At 46.9% G+C, this 15622-nt stretch overlaps 1 protein-coding gene across 2 annotated transcripts in view; it reads right to left on the reverse strand.

Moving 5' to 3' along the window:
• CWF19L1 (CWF19 like cell cycle control factor 1) overlaps positions 1–15622 on the reverse strand; it is a 276784-nt gene that overhangs the window by 182641 nt on the left and 78521 nt on the right. The window lies entirely within an intron of this gene.

Genomic DNA, 15622 nt, shown 5'->3' on the forward strand with positions numbered 1-15622 from the left:
CGAGTAGTTCGTTTTAATCGGAACATTTATTTCTTGCGGTTTAACTGCGCTCAGTGGTGCGCGAGCAAGGTTTCTCGAACTAACGCTTTTGCTTGGTTCATTTTTAACCTTTATTTCCATTCATGCTCAGGAGAGCGTGAAGATTTATTGATTTTGTGTCAAGATTATGCTCATGAGGGCGTAATGTTTTAAACATTTATAAAAAATAAAAAAAAGAGCAAAGTGCTTTGTTCAAGGAAACATTTGTTTATCTACGGTTTAACTGAGCAGGAGAGCGCGAGCAAGGTTCCTTGCACGAACGGCTTTAGGCTTGTTCGGTTTCACCTTGATTTCCATTCATGCTCAGGAGAGCGTGATGATTTATTGATTTTGTGTCAAGATTATGCTCAGGAGGGCGTAATGTTTTAAACATTTATAAAAATTTAAAAAAGAGCAGAGGAAACATTTGTTTATCTACGGTTTAACTGCGCTCAGGAAAGCGGTTTCACCTTGATTTCTATTCATGCTCAGGAGAGCGTGAAGATTTATTGATTTTTCCTTTTCAAGTTGTTCAGCTTGAAAAGGCATAATGTTTTGAACGTTTTTTTATTATGGTTTGATTGCGCTCGGACTAGCGCGAGCAAGATTCCACGGAGAGCGTGTTGGGCTGTATATAGCGCGAGGAGAACGGCGCTCCAACTGTGTTTCACTATTTCATTCTGACGCGTAGTTGTTTTTTTTTACAACACGCCACTGAAGGAAAGAATATGTAACTTTTACTGGATATTGGCTAGTACAAAAGACAACTCACCTGACATTTCTTACAGTTTCTACAGAGGAGTACTAAGTTTATTAAGTAACAAGGGGTATTTCCTTTAGAAATTTGACTAAATGGTACCAGTTATAAAAAGAAATTGACTTTCCTACAAGTTTTATATTGTACTGTTATAATATTTTATTCTATTATAGTTTTATTGTACTTTTGTTTTTCCGTTTGAGGTTTTGGTGTTGGCATTATGCAAAGTGTTACACCACCACCTTTCTTTTTGACAACACCTGGTGAACCTTTGATAAAATGGTCCAAATGGAAGAAGACTTTTTTGCACTATGCCAGGGTTTGTGGTTCTAATTTAACAAATGAACGTAAAACTGCACTACTCATGCACTGTCTTGGGTGTGAGGGTCAAGAAATATTTGAGAGCCTTCCGGACCCGGGTGAGGAAGCTACAGATCTCAATGAATTTGAACTCTGTCTTAAAAAACTTGATTTACATTATTTACCCAAAGTGAGCACTATATTGGAACGCTATCACTTTGGGATGAGGGAACAGAGACAGGGAGAGAGTATTGAAGAATATATCACAGCCCTTAGGAAACTTGCGTCAACCTGAAAATTTGGTAGTACAGTTGAAGAAAGGATTAGAGATCAGTTTATGTGGAGATGTGCGAGTGATGAGATTAGGCAGGAATTATGGAGTAAAGATGAAGGGGTTGAACATACACTGGCTTGTGTTGAGGAGTTGGAAAAACAAAGGAAAGTGGAAGTGAACAAGATTGTGATGAAAGGAGAATCTCCTAAGTGTGATATATCTCAGCGTGAGAATGAGAAAATTGTTCAAACTGTAGAAAATCGGTATAAGAATGCCAGATGTTTTCGTTGTGGGAATTTGGGACACTTTGCTACTTACAAAAAATGTCCTGCTGTGAACTCTACCTGTAGATCCTGCAATAAAAGGGGGCATTTTGCTAAGTGCTGCAAATCCGCAAAAAGACAAATATCTGTGAAAACAGTTGAAGACTGCATTTTGTCTGTTTCACTGGCTACAGAGGAAAAAAAACACCCTAAGGATTTTGTAACTATTCTAGGAAAATCAACTGAGATGTTATTTGACTCGGGGGCATGGTTAACCTTGATTTCTAATGAGTTTTTTGATCAAAATTTCAGTCACAAGGTTAATTTGAAAAGTCCTGATCTGGTTCCTGGTGGGTATGGTGGACAGGTAATTGATTTGAGGGGATATTTTGAAGCGGAGATTATCTATAAGTCCAACACAAGTTTTGGGAAAATTTACGTTCCAGTCAAGGGAGGCAGTGTATTAAGTTGGCCTCATCAGGCTGGTTTAAAAGTCATTTTGGATCCTAATTCTCCTTCTCCAGTGATGGTTAAAGATGAATATGTAAAAACATTTGGTCAGGTATGTGAAATAAGTACAGGAAGAGAGGAGTCTTCCCGAGAATTTGTTGATGAATTTAAAGATGTGTTCAGTTCGAAGTTGGGTTGTTTGAAGAGTTATGTTCATCAAAGAAAATTAAGGAAAGGATCAGTTCCTGTTACTGCTAAAGTGCGACCTATTCCTATCTCATTGAAGGATGATGTGGAAAGGGAAATTAAGAGACTGTGTAATGAAGGTATCATCGAGCCTGTAGAATCATCAGAGTGGATTTCACCCATTGTGGTGGCAAGAAAACAATCTGGTGAGCTGAGGTTATGTGTGGACTTGAGGAATCTCAATAAATGTGTCATCAGTGATCAATTTCCTCTAACCAACATCACTGAGATGGTCACTTTACTATCTGGGTCTAGGTTTTATACGAAGTTTGATTTGACCTCAGCATATCACCAAGTCGTACTACATCCTGATTCATGTGATTTTACTACATTTATCACTCCTTTTGGTACATACAGATTTCTAAGAATGCCTTTTGGATTGGTTTCTGCGGCTGCAGTTTTTCAAAGATTGATGTATAATCTGTTTGGTTCCATGACTGGTGTCAAGTGTTTCCAGGATGATATTTTAGTGTACGGAAGTACAATGGTTGAGCATGACGAGAGGGTTAGGAAAGTTCTTACCATCCTTAGAGATCATGGTCTCACACTCAAATTGAAGAAGTGTCATTTCAAGAAAACTGAGGTAGATTATTAAGGTCACAAGATTTCTGCAACAGGTCTGCATCCTAAGAAGGAGTTAGTAGATAATATCCTGCATCTCCGTACACCTGGGAAAAAAGATGAGTTGATGTCCTTTTTGGGAATGGTTGAATTTCACGCAAAGTTTTTACCGGATCTTGCTTCAAAAACTGTGTGCATGCGTCAGCTCTTAAAGAAAAATGTTGAATTTGTATGGAATGATGCGTGTTCAAAGGAGTTTGAAAACATCAAAGCTATTTTATCTTCTTTAGGGTGTTTGGAATCATTTGACCCCAAGAAAAAAAGTGTAATCATGACTGATGCAAGTGAAAAAGGTTTAGGAGCTGTGTTGTTACAAGAGAATGATGATTTGATTCGCAAACCCATAGTGTTTTGCTATAGAACGTTACGTGGACCGGAGTTCAACTACTCAACAATTGAAAAGGAAGCTTTGTGTGTACATTGGGCAGTTAACAAACTTAGGAATTTTGTGTGGGGGAGAAAATTTGACGTTTTTACTGACCACAAACCTTTAGTTGAGGTATTTATGAGGAAAGGGTTAGACTTTATTTCAGGAAGGGTGAGTAAGTGGGTGATTAGTTTACAGGAGTATGATTACACTGTGCATTATGTCCCTGGTTCGTATAATAGAGTTGCGGATTGTCTCTCCAGATTGAGTTCAAATGCGGAGGAAAGTTCGAGTGAGTATGGTTTAAGGGATGTTTCTGTGTGCAGTGTGACTGGTGGTATTGTAGAACAGGATGAATGGAAGAAAGCTGTTGCAGAGTGTAGGAAGTTGGCTCTGTATGTGCTATTTCAAAGTAAGGAATAGCATGCACAGAGTCCAAGGGTTCCCCTTAGAGGTAAAATAGTGGTAAAAATAGATAATACTAATGCTCTATTTTGTGGTAGTGTGGTCGAGCAGTAGGCTTATCCAAGGAGTAGTGTTAAGCATTTGTTGTACATACACATAGACAATAAATGAGGTACACACACTCAGAGACAAATCCAGCCAATAGGTTTTTATATAGAAAAATATCTTTTCTTAGTTTATTTTAAGAACCACAGGTTCAAATTCTACATGTAATATCTCATTCGAAAGGTATTGCAGGTAAGTACTTTAGGAACTTCAAATCATCAAAATTGCATGTATACTTTTCAAGTTATTCGCAAATAGCTGTTTTAAAAGTGGACACTTAGTGCAATTTTCACAGTTCCTAGGGGAGGTAAGTATTTGTTAGGTTAACCAGGTAAGTAAGACACTTACAGGGCTTAGTTCTTGGTCCAAGGTAGCCCACCGTTGGGGGTTCAGAGCAACCCCAAAGTCACCACACCAGCAGCTCCGGGCCGGTCAGGTGCAGAGTTCAAAGTGGTGCCCAAAACACATAGGCTAGAATGGAGAGAAGGGGGTGCCCCGGTTCCGGTCTGCTTGCAGGTAAGTACCCGCGTTTTCGGAGGGCAGACCAGGGGGGTTTTGTAGGGCACCGGGGGGGGACACAAGTCCACACAGAAATGTCACCCTCAGCAGCGCGGGGGCGGCCGGGTGCAGTGTAGGAACAGGCGTCGGGTTCGCAATGTTAGTCTATGAGAGATCTCGGGATCTCTTCAGCGCTGCAGGCAGGCAAGGGGGGGATTCCTCGGGGAAACCTCCACTTGGGCAAGGGCGAGGGACTCCTGGGGGTCACTTCTCCAGTGAAAGTCCGGTCCTTCAGGTCCTGGGGGCTGCGGGTGCAGGGTCTCTCCCAGGCGTCGGGGCTTTAGGTTCAAAGAGTCGCGGTCAGGGGAAGCCTTGGGATTCCCTCTGCAGGCGGCGCTGTGGGGGCTCAGGGGGGACAGGTTTTGGTACTCACAGTATCAGAGTAGTCCTGGGGTCCCTCCTGAGGTGTTGGATCGCCACCAGCCGAGTCGGGGTCGCCGGGTGCAGTGTTGCAAGTCTCACGCTTCTTGCGGGGAGCTTGCAGGGTTCTTTAAAGCTGCTGGAAACACAGTTGCAGCTTGTCTTGGAGCAGGTCCGCTGTCCTCGGGAGTTTCTTGTCTTTTCGAAGCAGGGGCAGTCCTCAGAGGATGTCGAGGTCGCTGGTCCCTTTGGAAGGCGTCGCTGGAGCAGGATCTTTGGAAGGCAGGAGACAGGCCGGTGAGTTTCTGGAGCCAAGGCAGTTGTCGTCTTCTGGTCTTCCTCTGCAGGGGTTTTCAGCTAGGCAGTCCTTCTTCTTGTAGTTGCAGGAATCTAAATCTTTAGGTTCAGGGAAGCCCTTAAATACTAAATTTAAGGGCGTGTTTAGGTCTGGGGGGTTAGTAGCCAATGGCTACTAGCCCTGAGGGTGGGTACACCCTTTTTGTGCCTCCTCCCAAGGGGAGGGGGTCACAATCCTAACCCTATTGGGGGAATCCTCCATCTGCAAGATGGAGGATTTCTAAAAGTTAGAGTCACTTCAGCTCAGGACACCTTAGGGGCTGTCCTGACTGGCCAGTGACTCCTCCTTGTTGCTTTCTTTGTTCCCTCCAGCCTTGCCGCCAAAAGTGGGGGCCGTGGCCGGAGGGGGCGGGCAACTCCACTAAGCTGGAGTGCCCTGCTGGGCTGTGACAAAGGGGGGAGCCTTTGAGGCTCACCGCCAGGTGTCACAGTTCCTGCCTGGGGGAGGTGTTAGCATCTCCACCCAGTGCAGGCTTTGTTACTGGCCTCAGAGTGACAAAGGCACTCTCCCCATGGGGCCAGCAACATGTCTCTAGTGTGGCAGGCTGCTGGAACCAGTCAGCCTACACAGATAGTTGGTTAAGTTTCAGGGGGCACCTCTAAGGTGCCCTCTGTGGTGTATTTTACAATAAAATGTACACTGGCATCAGTGTGCATTTATTGTGCTGAGAAGTTTGATACCAAACTTCCCAGTTTTCAGTGTAGCCATTATGGTGCTGTGGAGTTCGTGTTTGACAGACTCCCAGACCATATACTCTTATGGCTACCCTGCACTTACAATGTCTAAGGTTTTGTTTAGACACGGTAGGGGTACCATGCTCATGCACTGGTACCCTCACCTATGGTATAGTGCACCCTGCCTTAGGGCTGTAAGGCCTGCTAGAGGGGTGTCTTACCTATACTGCATAGGCAGTGAGAGGCTGGCATGGCACCCTGAGGGGAGTGCCATGTCGACTTACTCGGTTTGTCCTCACTAGCACACACAAGCTGGCAAGCAGTGTGTCTGTGCTGAGTGAGAGGTCTCCAGGGTGGCATAAGACATGCTGCAGCCCTTAGAGACCTTCCTTGGCATCAGGGCCCTTGGTACTAGAAGTACCAGTTACAAGGGACTTATCTGAATGCCAGGGTGTGCCAATTGTGGATACAATGGTACATTTTAGGTGAAGGAACACTGGTGCTGGGGCCTGGTTAGCAGGGTCCCAGCACACTTCTCAGTCAAGTCAGCATCAGTATCAGGCAAAAAGTGGGGGGTAACTGCAACAGGGAGCCATTTCTTTACACAAGCCCCCCCCAGCCCACAGGCCAGGAGACTCAGCCCAAGCTGGGAGAGTCTTCCTAGTCTGTCAGGCGAGGAAGAGTAGGAGAAATAGGCTGGTTAGTTGCAGGGCCTACTCTGCCTTACATCCTTCTGTTCAGGTCATCCCCTTTGGGGAACTGACCCACTTCCACAGTGATAGGACCTAGTCTGAATTGCCTCTTGTCTGCCTCTTCAATGTCTCCACCCATTCTTTCTATTTTGGTCTTAGAGGTGTCCACCTCTGCTAACCTTATCTTGGCCAGGGTCACCCCTAGCTTACCCAGAGAGGTTACCCAGAGCTGGAGTAACCCCACCATGACCAATAGGGTCAGGGGGCCTAACTTGCTATTTGGCATGGGGTCAGACCACCATGCTAAGGATAGTGCAGCCATAAAGGCTAACACCCAGCAGAGGCCACTGACAGCTGTCAGTGCCCAGAACCACACCTTTAGCTCTTCACCTGAAAGGGAAGGGGCTAAGTTACAGGCTTCTTTGGGTTCAGGTTGCCTGTCTGCTGTATTGGAGTGGGGGGTTACCACATCTTGTAGTAAACACCCTTCTTCCACTCTTTCTTCTGTTAGCTGAGGAGCCACCCACTCAGGTTTAACAGTTGCCTGACTAGCCAGGACTTCTTGTGGGTCAGGTTGGACTTTATCAGGGCCATTTTTGGAGTTCTCCCCTACTGGAGCAGAATCTCCTTGGCTTGCTGTAACCTTGGCTAAAGGTTGTCCACCCTTCCTACTCTGTTTTCTTTTCTTCTTCTTCTGGGGCCTGCTTGCATTTACTGCAGAGGCAGGACTTCCAGAATCCTTGGGAGAGGACTGGCACTGGACCAGTTCCTCTCTTGAGCTCTGACTAACCTCTGGGTAGTCATTTCCAAGGAGACAATCAAGGGGGAGGTCTGTACTGACTACTACCCTTCTCCAGCTAAGAGTGCCACCCACTTCTATGGGCACTAAAGCCACAGGCCTCTTAGTGACCCTGTCTAGGCTAACTCTTACCCTGGCAGTCTCACCTGGGATGTACTGGTTTGAGAGCACCAGCCTGTCATGCACAATAGTGTGACTGGCACAAGTGTCTCTCAGGGCAGTGGTTGGGATTCCATTCACCAGTAGGTGGTGGAAGTGTCTACTTCCCTCTGGAATCTCCAACTCACCTGTTGGGCCCTGTTTCCAGTTGAAGGCTAGGAAGACCTCCTCATCTGAGGAGTCATCTCCCATGGCTACACTGGTTACCCCTGGAATTTTGTTCTGGGGATTGTTTTTGGGACAAGAAGTGTCCTTGGTGTGGTGCCCAGACTGTTTACAGTTGTGGCACCATGCCTTAGTGGCATCCCAGTTCTTACCCTGGTACCCACCTTTGTTTTGGGTTGTGTCTTGGGGCCCACCCACCTGTTCTGGTTTTTGGGGGCCTACAGAGGACTCTTTTTCTTTGTTTCTAGTGTCACCCACTTTCTCCTGGGGAGTTTTTGTAACCCCTTTCTTTTGGTCACCCCCAGTGGAAGTTTTGGTTACCCTAGTCTTGACCCAGTGGTCTGCCTTCTTTCCCAATTCTTGGGGAGAAATTGGACCTAGGTCTACCAGATACTGATGCAACTTTTCATTGAAGCAGTTACTTAAAATGTGCTCTTTCATAAACAAATTATAAAGCCCAACATAGTCACACACTTCATTTCCAGTTAACCAACCATCTAGTGTTTTTACTGAGTAGTCTACAAAATCAACCCAGGTCTGGCTCGAGGATTTTTGAGCCCCCCTGAACCTAATTCTATACTCCTCAGTGGAGAATCCAAAGCCCTCAATCAGGGTACCCTTCAAGAGGTCATAAGATTCTGCATCTTTTCCAGAGAGTGTGAGGAGTCTATCCCTACACTTTCCAGTGAACATTTCCCAAAGGAGAGCACCCCAGTGAGATCTGTTCACTTTTCTGGTTACACAAGCCCTCTCAAAAGCTGTGAACCATTTGGTGATGTCATCACCATCTTCATATTTTGTTACAATCCCTTTGGGGATTTTTAGGATGTCAGGAGAATCTCTGACCCTATTTAAGTTGCTGCCACCATTGATGGGACCTAGGCCCATCTCTTTTCTTTCCCTTTCTATGGCTAGGAGCTGCTTTTCCAAAGCCAATCTTTTGACCATCCTGGCTAACAGGGGGTCATCCTCACTGAGAGCATCCTCAGTGATTTCAGAAATGCTGGACCCTCCTGTGAGGGAAGCAACATTTCTGACTATCATTTTTGGAGACAGGGCTTGAGAGGCCCTGGTCTCCCTATTTAGGACTGGAAGGGGGGAATTGCCCTCCAAGTCACTAATTTCTTCCTCTGTGAAGTCATCCTCAGAGGGGTTGGCTTTTTCAAACTCTGCCAACAGCTCCTGGAGCTGAATTTTGGTAGGTCTGGAGCCAATGGTTATTTTCTTTATATTACAGAGAGACCTTAGCTCCCTCATCTTAAGATGGACGTAAGGTGTGGTGTCGAGTTCCACCACATTCATCTCTGTATCAGACATTATTTTGCTAAAAGTTGGAAGACTTTTTAAAGAATCTAAAACTGTTTCTAGAATCTAATTTCAAACCTTTAACAAACTTTTAAACTCTAAAAGACAATGCTAAACAGGGACTTAACACACAAGGCCCTAGCAGGACTTTTAAGAATTTAGAAAAATTTCAAATTGCAAAAATGAATTTCTAATGACAATTTTGGAATTTGTCGTGTGATCAGGTATTGGCTGAGTAGTCCAGCAAATGCAAAGTCTTGTACCCCACCGCTGATCCACCAATGTAGGAAGTTGGCTCTGTATGTGCTATTTCAAAGTAAGGAATAGCATGCACAGAGTCCAAGGGTTCCCCTTAGAGGTAAAATAGTGGTAAAAATAGATAATACTAATGCTCTATTTTGTGGTAGTGTGGTCGAGCAGTAGGCTTATCCAAGGAGTAGTGTTAAGCATTTGTTGTACATACACATAGACAATAAATGAGGTACACACACTCAGAGACAAATCCAGCCAATAGGTTTTGTATAGAAAAATATCTTTTCTTAGTTTATTTTAAGAACCACAGGTTCAAATTCTACATGTAATATCTCATTCGAAAGGTATTGCAGGTAAGTACTTTAGGAACTTCAAATCATCAAAATTGCATGTATACTTTTCAAGTTATTGGCAAATAGCTGTTTTAAAAGTGGACACTTAGTGCAATTTTCACAGTTCCTAGGGGAGGTAAGTATTTGTTAGGTTAACCAGGTAAGTAAGACACTTACAGGGCTTAGTTCTTGGTCCAAGGTAGCCCACCGTTGGGGGTTCAGAGCAACCCCAAAGTCACCACACCAGCAGCTCCGGGCCGGTCAGGTGCAGAGTTCAAAGTGGTGCCCAAAACACATAGGCTAGAATGGAGAGAAGGGGGTGCCCCGGTTCCGGTCTGCTTGCAGGTAAGTACCCGCGTTTTCGGAGGGCAGACCAGGGGGGTTTTGTAGGGCACCGGGGGGGACACAAGTCCACACAGAAATGTCACCCTCAGCAGCGCGGGGGCGGCCGGGTGCAGTGTAGGAACAGGCGTCGGGTTCGCAATGTTAGTCTATGAGAGATCTCGGGATCTCTTCAGCGCTGCAGGCAGGCAAGGGGGGGATTCCTCGGGGAAACCTCCACTTGGGCAAGGGCGAGGGACTCCTGGGGGTCACTTCTCCAGTGAAAGTCCGGTCCTTCAGGTCCTGGGGGCTGCGGGTGCAGGGTCTCTCCCAGGCGTCGGGGCTTTAGGTTCAAAGAGTCGCGGTCAGGGGAAGCCTCGGGATTCCCTCTGCAGGCGGCGCTGTGGGGGCTCAGGGGGGACAGGTTTTGGTACTCACAGTATCAGAGTAGTCCTGGGGTCCCTCCTGAGGTGTTGGATCGCCACCAGCCGAGTCGGGGTCGCCGGGTGCAGTGTTGCAAGTCTCACGCTTCTTGCGGGGAGCTTGCAGGGTTCTTTAAAGCTGCTGGAAACACAGTTGCAGCTTGTCTTGGAGCAGGTCCGCTGTCCTCGGGAGTTTCTTGTCTTTTCGAAGCAGGGGCAGTCCTCAGAGGATGTCGAGGTCGCTGGTCCCTTTGGAAGGCGTCGCTGGAGCAGGATCTTTGGAAGGCAGGAGACAGGCCGGTGAGTTTCTGGAGCCAAGGCAGTTGTCGTCTTCTGGTCTTCCTCTGCAGGGGTTTTCAGCTAGGCAGTCCTTCTTCTTGTAGTTGCAGAAATCTAAATCTTTAGGTTCAGGGAAGCCCTTAAATACTAAATTTAAGGGCGTGTTTAGGTCTGGGGGGTTAGTAGCCAATGGCTACTAGCCCTGAGGGTGGGTACACCCTTTTTGTGCCTCCTCCCAAGGGGAGGGGGTCACAATCCTAACCCTATTGGGGGAATCCTCCATCTGCAAGATGGAGGATTTCTAAAAGTTAGAGTCACTTCAGCTCAGGACACCTTAGGGGCTGTCCTGACTGGCCAGTGACTCCTCCTTGTTGCTTTCTTTGTTCCCTCCAGCCTTGCCGCCAAAAGTGGGGGCCGTGGCCGGAGGGGGCGGGCAACTCCACTAAGCTGGAGTGCCCTGCTGGGCTGTGACAAAGGGGGGAGCCTTTGAGGCTCACCGCCAGGTGTCACAGTTCCTGCCTGGGGGAGGTGTTAGCATCTCCACCCAGTGCAGGCTTTGTTACTGGCCTCAGAGTGACAAAGGCACTCTCCCCATGGGGCCAGCAACATGTCTCTAGTGTGGCAGGCTGCTGGAACCAGTCAGCCTACACAGATAGTTGGTTAAGTTTCAGGGGGCACCTCTAAGGTGCCCTCTGTGGTGTATTTTACAATAAAATGTACACTGGCATCAGTGTGCATTTATTGTGCTGAGAAGTTTGATACCAAACTTCCCAGTTTTCAGTGTAGCCATTATGGTGCTGTGGAGTTCGTGTTTGACAGACTCCCAGACCATATACTCTTATGGCTACCCTGCACTTACAATGTCTAAGGTTTTGTTTAGACACGGTAGGGGTACCATGCTCATGCACTGGTACCCTCACCTATGGTATAGTGCACCCTGCCTTAGGGCTGTAAGGCCTGCTAGAGGGGTGTCTTACCTATACTGCATAGGCAGTGAGAGGCTGGCATGGCACCCTGAGGGGAGTGCCATGTCGACTTACTCGTTTTGTCCTCACTAGCACACACAAGCTGGCAAGCAGTGTGTCTGTGCTGAGTGAGAGGTCTCCAGGGTGGCATAAGACATGCTGCAGCCCTTAGAGACCTTCCTTGGCATCAGGGCCCTTGGTACTAGAAGTACCAGTTACAAGGGACTTATCTGAATGCCAGGGTGTGCCAATTGTGGATACAATGGTACATTTTAGGTGAAGGAACACTGGTGCTGGGGCCTGGTTAGCAGGGTCCCAGCACACTTCTCAGTCAAGTCAGCATCAGTATCAGGCAAAAAGTGGGGGGTAACTGCAACAGGGAGCCATTTCTTTACACAGAGGATGAGGTTTTGCAACGAGTGTGTGAAAAGATCAGGTGTGGTTGGACACATGATGCTAAAAAGGATGTAGAATGTGGCTATTGGAAGGTGAAGGATGAATTATCTATTCAGGATGGTTTACTGTTACGAGGTCTGAGATTATTGGTTCCTATGTGTAAGGAAATGCCTCCTTGGCATGGTTGCCCCCTGACTTTTTGCCTTTGCTGATGCTATGTTTACAATTGAAAGTGTGCTGAGGCCTGCTAACCAGGCCCCAGCACCAGTGTTCTTTCCCTAACCTGTACTTTTGTGTCCACAATTGGCAGACCCTGGCATCCAGATAAATCCCTTGTAACTGGTACTTCTAGTACCAAGGGCCCTGATGCCAAGGAAGGTCTCTAAGGGATGCAGCATGTCTTATGCCACCCTGGAGACCTCTCACTCAGCACAGACACACCGCTTGCCAGCTTGTGTGTGCTAGTGAGGACAAAACGAGTAAGTCGACATGGCACTCCCCTCAGGGTGCCATGCCAGCCTCTCACTGCCTATGCAGTATAGGTAAGACACCCCTCTAGCAGGCCTTACAGCCCTAAGGCAGGGTGCACTATACCATAGGTGAGGGTACCAGTGCATGAGCATGGTACCCCTACAGTGTCTAAACAAAACCTTAGATATTGTAAGTGCAGGGTAGCCATAAGAGTATATGGTCTGGGAGTCTGTCAAACACGAACTCCACAGCACCATAATGGCTACACTGAAAACTGGGAAGTTTGGTATCAAACTTCTCAGCACAATAAATGCACACTGATGCCAGTGTACATTTTATTGTAAAATACACCACAGAGGGCACCTTAGAGGTGCCCCCTGAAACTTAACCGACTATCTGTGTAGGCTGACTAGTTCTAGCAGCCTGCCACAAACCGAGACATGTTGCTGGCCCCATGGGGAGAGTGCCTTTGTCACTCTGAGGCCAGTAACAAAGCCTGCACTGGGTGGAGATGCTAACACCTCTCCCAGGCAGGAATTGTCACACCTGGCGGTGAGCCTCAAAGGCTCACCTCCTTTGTGCCAACCCAGCAGGACACTCCAGCTAGTGGAGTTGCCCGCCCCCTCCGGCCAGGCCCCACTTTTTGGCGGCAAGGCCGGAGAAAATAATGAGAATAACAAGGAGGAGTCACTGGCCAGTCAGGACAGCCCCTAAGGTGTCCTGAGCTGAGGTGACTCTAACTTTTAGAAATCCTCCATCTTGCAGATGGAGGATTCCCCCAATAGGGTTAGGATTGTGACCCCCTCCCCTTGGGAGGAGGCACAAGGAGGGTGTACCCACCCTCAGGGCTAGTAGCCATTGGCTACTAACCCCCCAGACCTAAACACGCCCTTAAATTTAGTATTTAAGGGCTACCCTGAACCCTAGAAAATTAGATTCCTGCAACTACAAGAAGAAGGACTGCCTAGCTGAAAACCCCTGCAGAGGAAGACCAGAAGACGACTACTGCCTTGGCTCCAGAAACTCACCGGCCTGTCTCCTGCCTTCCAAAGATCCTGCTCCAGCGACGCCTTCCAAAGGGACCAGCGACCTCGACATCCTCTGAGGACTGCCCCTGCTTCGAAAAGACAAGAAACTCCCGAGGACAGCGGACCTGCTCCAAGAAAGGCTGCAACTTTGTTTCCAGCAGCTTTAAAGAACCCTGCAAGCTCCCCGCAAAAGGCGTGAGACTCGCAACACTGCACCCGGCGACCCCGACTCGGCTGGTGGCGATCCAACACCTCAGGAGGGACCCCAGGACTACTCTAAGACTGTGAGTACAAAAACCTGTCCCCCCTGAGCCCCCACAGCGCCGCCTGCAGAGGGAATCCCGAGGCTTCCCCTGACCGCGACTCTTTTGAATCCAAAGTCCCGACACCTGGGAGAGACCCTGCACCCGCAGCCCCCAGGACCTGAAGGACCGGACTTTCACTGGAGGAGTGAACCCCCAGGAGTCCCTCTCCCTTGCCCAAGTGGAGGTTTCCCCGAGGAACCCCCCCCTTGCCTGCCTGCAGCGCTGAAGAGATCCCTAGATCTCCCATTGACTTCCATTACAAACCCGACGCTTGTTTCTACACTGCACCCGGCCGCCCCCGCGCTGCTGAGGGTGAAATTTCTGTGTGGGCTTGTGTCCCCCCCGGTGCCCTACAAAACCCCCCTGGTCTGCCCTCCGAAGACGCGGGTACTTACCTGCAAGCAGACCGGAACCGGGGCACCCCCTTCTCTCCATTCTAGCCTATGTGTTTTGGGCACCACTTTGAACTCTGCACCTGACCGGCCCTGAGCTGCTGGTGTGGTGACTTTGGGGTTGCTCTGAACCCCCAACGGTGGGCTACCTTGGACCAAGAACTGAACCCTGTAAGTGTCTTACTTACCTGGTAAAACTAACAAATACTTACCTCCCCTAGGAACTGTGAAAATTGCACTAAGTGTCCACTTTTAAAACAGCTATTTGTGAATAACTTGAAAAGTATACATGCAATTTTGATGATTTGAAGTTCCTAAAGTACTTACCTGCAATACCTTTCGAAGGAGATATTACATGTAGAATTTGAACCTGTGGTTCTTAAAATAAACTAAGAAAAGATATTTTTCTATATAAAAACCTATTGGCTGGATTTGTCTCTGAGTGTGTGTACCTCATTTATTGTCTATGTGTATGTACAACAAATGCTTAACACTACTCCTTGGATAAGCCTACTGCTCGACCACACTACCACAAAATAGAGCATTAGTATTATCTATTTTTACCACTATTTTACCTCTAAGGGGAACCCTTGGACTCTGTGCATGCTATTCCTTACTTTGAAATAGCACATACAGAGCCAACTTCCTACACTATGGTTTTGAGAGATAGAATTGTTAGTCTTGGACATGATGGTCATCAAGGTATGAGCAGAACAAAGGCTAGAATTCGTCTGGACTATTGGTGGCCGGGAATGGATTTGAGAGTGGAGAGGGTAGTGAGAGAATGTATTGATTGTTGCAATAGTGACAAGGTGTATAAAACAAGAATACCTCCAATGTGTGTAAGAGACATGCCACTAAAACCATGGCAAGAAGTTGCTGTGGACGTTGTGGGTCCTGTACATGGTAGGGGTGGGGTCACTTATTTGTTAGTGCTTATTGATCATTTTTCTAGATGGGCTGAGATTGGTATATGTCACAGTACAGAAACCAAGAAAATAATTGAGTTTCTCAATGACATTTTTGGACGTGAGGGTTTTTCTGATACTGTTGTCACGGATAATGGACCGCAGTTTGTCTCAAGAGAAATGAGTGAGTTCTTTGGAAAATTTGGTATAAGGCACAAAAGATGTTCTCTTTACCATCCCGAAGGAAATGGAATAGTTGAAAGATTCAACAGGTGCGTGAAACAATGTATACAACTAGAAAATGCTTCGAATAGAGACTGGAAGGAAGGTTTAAAAAAAATTCTTTATGCTTATAGGGTGACTCCTCATTCTACAACAGGAAAGGTCCCTTTTGATCTTTTCAGAGGTCGGAAGGCTAACACATCACTCGCACCGGCGTGGGTATGTTGGAGGAAGGATGTAATGGAACAAGACATAATGGATGAGAAGAATGTACATGAGTGTTAAAGTACAAAAAAGGAAATTGTATTATGACCACAAGAAGGGCGTGTATGAGCTTGACATTAAGATTGGAGATCAGATATTGATTAAAAAACCGACACTGAGTAAAGGCAAAAGTAAATTTCAAGGACCTTTTGAAGTTGTTAAACTATTCAGAAATGCAGTAAAGATAAG

Source organism: Pleurodeles waltl, chromosome 4_1 (assembly GCF_031143425.1).
Source record: "Pleurodeles waltl isolate 20211129_DDA chromosome 4_1, aPleWal1.hap1.20221129, whole genome shotgun sequence".
In the NCBI taxonomy this organism is placed as follows: domain Eukaryota; kingdom Metazoa; phylum Chordata; class Amphibia; order Caudata; family Salamandridae; genus Pleurodeles; species Pleurodeles waltl.